The 6,000-nt window shown below is 44.0% G+C and overlaps 1 protein-coding gene across 1 annotated transcript in view; it reads right to left on the reverse strand.

Annotated features, from left to right (window-relative positions):
• RNF144A (ring finger protein 144A) overlaps positions 1-5,778 on the reverse strand; it is a 67,931-nt gene extending 62,153 nt beyond the window's left edge. Inside the window, exon 1 of the mRNA XM_062634562.1 lies at positions 5,634-5,778. The gene's annotated coding sequence lies outside the window, so the exon portion shown is untranslated. The remainder of the gene's footprint in view (positions 1-5,633) is intronic.
• Positions 5,779-6,000: the final 222 nt, after the last annotated feature.

Consider the following 6,000-nt stretch of genomic DNA (forward strand, 5'->3'; position numbering starts at 1 on the left):
GGCTCCAAATGCACGACAACATATATATTAAGCATGAAGAAAGACGATAGAACAGTATGAATCAAATCAGCATGCAGAAGCAAACAGAAGAACATAAGACATATTCAACAGATATCAGTGTCCAAAATTGATCAGCTAACTGAAAGGGTCACACAGTATATGTTTATGTAAAGCAAATACAGAGTAGAAATATGAAAGTAAGGCAGAACTGTTTCAGTTTATGCCCTATGAAGTCATATGATCTATGTGGGGAACAACCTTTGTACAAGACAACTACAAGAACCCTAAAAGTTTCTGGGAGTCTAAAGAATTGTTATTAGAAGACAAAAAAAGAAAAATAATAAAAGAGTTAAATAATTATTTTAACAAAGGGAAATTCACATAATCAGAACATTTAAATCCTGTATGAAGAACTGTATTAGAATATAACATTTAAAAATCGAATGAGCCTTTCCTTTCTCATCATGCGCTTTCTGCAGTATTAAAGCTATTTGAGGCTGAAGACTAAACACTTGCTCTTCCTGCATATTCAATTTTTTTTTTTTTTTACAAAAATAGCCAAAGAGGAAGTAACAGTCTAATTTCAAACTGTCAAGAAATAAGAGCACAATATAAGCTGATTCATAAGCAACTGAGCCAGTAAAATCCAGTTTCCTAGCAATGTGTGTCAAAGTTGTAGGAAAAGTTCAGACTGCAACCTCTCCTTCAGCAGGCACCTTTCCATCTGCCTAGGCTGCCTAATGCCAGAAAACTTGTAGGTTTACTGGAATAAGCTTCTACCCCACTCACAAATGCAACTTGGTCAAGAGGTTTAAAAGTTCCTAAGAGCAAGAGCAAAAGGCAGACATTCAGAGAAAACTGCACATAATCTATTTTCTCAGAAAAACAAGCTAAAAATATATATACACAAACTGCTGATAGCTTGAATTTGCACTGTTACAAGTCTGCACTGGAGACATAAGCCTGACCACACAAATCACAGAGCATTGCCCTCATTCCGTCTGGATGGATGTATTTCTTAATATGGGCATAGTGATGAAGGGAAAACTGTTTCTTTAAGTAGCAACATTAAAAAAAAAATAGAGTAAAACAACATGCATTTTCCTCCTAAGAAGATATTAGCATTGTCTAAAGCCCCAGGGAGGAGGTATTTGGGCAGGGAGTGGGCTTTGCTCACCCATACCACCGTGCAAAGTCACTGTGGGCAGGCAGCCCTGCCTGAAAACTGCTGGCATTCAACAGAACGGTTTGGAAGGGGACCTTCAAAGATCATCTATTTTGACCCCCGTGCCATTGGAAGTGTTCAAGGTCAGGCTATATGGGGCTTTGAGCAACCTGATCTGAAAGATGTCCTTGCCCATGGCATGGGGGTTGGACTAAATGATCTTTAAAGGTCTCTTCCAACCCAAACCATTCTGTGACTCTATGATCAGTGATAATCTCGCTTTCTCACCACTTCTGCTTCCCTACCACAAACGGGCTGCACAGGTCTGACAGAGCTTGGGAATAAAAACTACCTGCAACAGCAGCAGGCTGCAGAGTCTGTACTGCTTGACAAAATTAAAGCTTTGTTATCGGCCTACCTGAACCTGGAAAGGATGCTCAAGGGCAATGTACTCAGAAAAGACAGACACCAGAAATCATAACGACTGCTTCAGGAAAGCCAGTGTGGGTAGGACAGCATGTGATCACTCTTGACAATTCTGCTGCATCTGCCCCCAGCAGACATTGCTTACAGAGAAATTTAAGGGTAGAAAGGTTTTTTTTATATATATATGAAATATATAATATAAATTAGAATATATTATATATAAAATATGTTTAATACATATATACACACATATATAACTATACATAAAGGAGATTAATATCTGCAAGATGAAGAAATCCACACATGGTCTCCTCTGTATGGATCCTCACTGGCAATAAAACATGAAGCAGACGGCATGGTAAACAACAATAGCAGAGATAATAAGCATAGGCATAAGCTGATCACATAACAGATTATGGTGGGCCAATAATAGATTGTTGCCTTAATATATTTTCTTAAGTTCATCTTCATGTTCCTCACTAGCTTCACGTAAGAGTCCTCCACAAGGGCTGGATGTGTACAACAGTTGCAGGTATTATCCAATTCTTATGCTGCATATGACCTATTTACTAGAGGCTGGAGCTGGGATGAAGGCAGGTCAGCTGGAACTTTCTCCAAGAACCACTGATAGCTTTCACAGACTGCAGTTCTGTGTGGAGTTTTACGATAACAGGAAATAACCCCAATACTCCAGAAACAAAACAGACAGTAAAATTTCCAATTGGAAGAGTATAAAGATTCCAAAGCTTTGGAGCCTTGCTGCTCACAAGCAAAGCAGTGACCAGTGCAAACCAAGTTGATCATTCGTATGTAGTAAAAAAAGTTATGCCAGAAACTGATAAGTTAGAATCAGTCATTTTCAGGACAACCTGCAAGACTCACTTCACTCACAAGTATTTCAGATGATCCTTTGGCTATCATACAGTAGAAAAGCTTATATTAAATAAACTTTAATCCATTTATTCAATCGTAAGTCATTTCTACTAAATGAAAAGGATGTAGTTGCAAACTGCCACAGTGATACCTGGAATATAACAGCAAAGTACTGTAATGCAACAGCCACCACTCACTTGCTACTCTTCGAATGAAAAGATGAAAATGATGCTGTAAGAGGGAAATAACATTGTCTTGCCAAGACTGGAATCATCTGATGAGAATTTCTTCTTCACAATAAATAAGACTACCAGACACACTGGTTCACTTTCGCTTTTCATCATTTTCCTTCAGCCTCTAAGAAAGGACATCGATGGTGTCGCCCCGCCGTAAATGGCACCATCAGCAAACAATCAAGCTCTTTGAAAACCCATTTCATACTAGCACTGCCAACTCCAGTATTCACTGCCTGCATACACAGAAGAGCTGTAAGCACTTCTGATCTGATTATGAAATAGAAAAATCATTACCATCACTTTGCAGCAGACAGCCAAAGGAACAAGTGTATTTTCAACAGTTCCTCCCAGCTATCAGAAGTGAAAAATAGAAATTATCATTCTGATCTTTTTGTCTGATCTCCTTCAAAAGGTCACGGGAAGATTAATATTATGAGCTCATTTCTGCAAAGCAAAATAGAAAAGGATCCTGTCTGATAAAAATAACAGCTGATCTAAGTTAGACACAGCAGAACTGCTAAACCATTCAAACTGAGTGGTAGGTTGTTTTTTTATTGTTTTCCATTTCCTTTTTGTAACTCAAGATACAAATAGGAATACATTTAAAAGCAAATCTCCTTATCAAACCATAAACTAACTCAATTGTCCAACTATTAACACTACTCCACAGGAAACATGGTGGTAAATGTAACAGGTTCCAATTCCCCTGCTACATCAGGCCCCTAGGAGGGAAAAGGTCTATATGCACGCATCAAGCTGTGGGATGATCAGAGTTGCTATTTTACCCTGAATCAGCACTGGGAAGGCAAACAACAGTTTTCTGCCAGCCTATGAGAGCATTCTTGTAAATACAGCAGATACACTGCAGCCATTCATACCCCCAGTGTGGTACTGCAGCCAAAACTCCTGGTTAAGACAGAAGCCTTGTCCTTGTCCATTGGCTTAACTGAAAGGAAAGTTGTAAAAAGTTATTAAAAAAAAAAACACACAGAAAATGTGACAACGACTTGGAATGTAGTACTGAAAAAAAGTTACAAGCAAAAGCAGTTAAGCAAATATATAGGTTAGGTTTTTATTATTACAGAAATTATTGTATTTAAATACTGAATATGCAAAGTCCAGGTTTTAAGTGAAGGTAACATACTACTGTGCTTCAAGGGCAAAAAAAATACAGTAACTGTTTGCAGATGGTAAGCATGTGATTTGATCTAGCAGTTCCCAGAATAGGAATAAGGGTGACTTAGAAAGGAGGGGAAATCAACCCTTTGTTTTATCTAAAGCAGGTCTCATCCAGAGTAGCTTTATTAGATTGAAACATCCGTCATTGTGCTACTATTTCAATCGCAGATGGTTTCTCCCCCTCATAACATATAGATTGCGCAAGTGTATAATGAAACACGATGTCCAGGGAAAAGAGTGATAGAGGAATGAAACTTCATTGGGGCCAAGGGAAATCCTGTCTTTTTCAAAAAGCTCCTAAGCAAAAGCAAAGGTTTAACCACAACCATCACTCTTATCTCACTTCATCTTGCTTCAGTTAGGTATTTAATAAACTTCAAGTCAGGTCACTTTGCCCTGGCATTACCAGGATGCAGCAATTTAAATTCTCCCACACTGAAAGGTCCAATGTAAGCATTGAGTAGCTGCCCCTCAGCACAGAACATATCCACAGCCTCTTCTCACGCCCCCCACTCCCCCCTTCAGTACATCTCAGGCCTATAAGAGGAGCACACATAGGCAAAGTCCAGTAACCGGGAGTTTACAGTACCAGTGTAATCTCTCCAGTAGTAGTCTGCCCAAGAGCACTGACTTCAGCTGTGGCCGCTCCTGGGTCAGCACTGATAAACTGATGTAAAATGAAGCAATCCATTTCACAATGCGAACAGTTGTTTGGCTACACAGGGAACAATATAAACAAATGGATCTATATATAAATCATCATTCATGCTTGTTGTAAAACACAGAATAATATGTTCCAGGATAAAAATTACAGTATTTCCAAGAACACAGTGGAAACTCAAGCAGCTTCTATCTTATTCCACCAGCCTGCCCCACTGACACTCCCTATTCCAGCTCGATAGAAGCAACTAAAACAAGGTGATCCTAGGGCCTGATTTTTCAGACACAAGATACCCTTGGTTTAAAACGGCACTGGAGATCCAGGGAGTAGGGGAACCACCTTATTATCCTACATATACCTTTTTGCAACACATAAAAAAAGTAAACGGTAGCATCCCTTCAGCACAGTGAAGGAAGGAAAAATACAACCACCAAAAAAAAAATAAATCCAACAAAAAACCCCAAACCTAAACGAGTCCTACTGCTACTTTTCCCACCGGTGCAACCGAAGCAAACCAGTCTATCCTCAAACTGCACACTTCACTTGCATCTGACCACGGCGGCTGCAGATGTCAATCCACACCCCCTTTTCCCTTCACCCTCTCCAAGAGCGGCTATTGCACCCCAAGGCACTAGACCATTTGACGAGGCTTTAGCTCATTTATGGCAAACACAGCCCATAAAACACACGAGCCCAAGGGAGCGTTTTCACTGCGTGTCCGGCAACACCCGCTGCAGGCAAGCATCTCCGCCAGCACCCTTCCCGGCCAGGTACCGCTCCCAACACCGGCACACTCGCCCCGCATGAAGTACAACCTCCCCGGCAAAGGGGCACAGCGGAGCGGGAACCGCGCTGTTTCTGCGCTCACAGCACTCCTCGGGGGAGGCCCGCAGCCCGCAGATAGCATGTGTGCGGCAGGCGGCAGGCAGAGCCCTCTACATAAGGGGACGCGGCTGCCCCACCGCCGCGGCAAAGACACCGCCACCCCTCAGTGCTCAGAGGGGCGGACGGAGGCGCCCCCACCTCCCGGCCGCACCCCTCCCGCCGCGCTCGGCTACCCCTCACAGCCCGCTCGCTGCCCGGGTCACCTTACCGTGCGGCTGCAGCCCCAGCCGAGGCCAGGCGGCCCGCGGAAGGTGCGCGCGACACCCCGCGCTACCCCGCTGCCCCACGCATGGCGTCCCCCCGCCGCGGGGCCGGAGTGCGCGCGAGGGGCGCCGCTCCCGGGCTTTTCTGCTGCGGGGGCGCAGGAGGTGTGGTGAGGGCGGGCGGGGGCGGGCGCGCCCGCAGCTGGGCGGGCGCCATTAACCGTCGCGCCGCCGCCGCCCCCTTTGAAGCAGCCGCCCCGCTCCAGCGCGTCGGGCACTGCGGCGCCCCCTGGCGGCAGCGGGGGGGAGAGCCTCCCGGCCCGGTGGGCGCGGGGATCCCGGGATTTCCCTCTTGGCAGCGCCGGGCTTGTT

This window comes from Pezoporus occidentalis, unplaced genomic scaffold (assembly GCF_034315485.1).
Source record: "Pezoporus occidentalis ecotype Australia unplaced genomic scaffold, CSIRO_AGI_Poc_V1 ctg43, whole genome shotgun sequence".
In the NCBI taxonomy this organism is placed as follows: domain Eukaryota; kingdom Metazoa; phylum Chordata; class Aves; order Psittaciformes; family Psittacidae; genus Pezoporus; species Pezoporus occidentalis.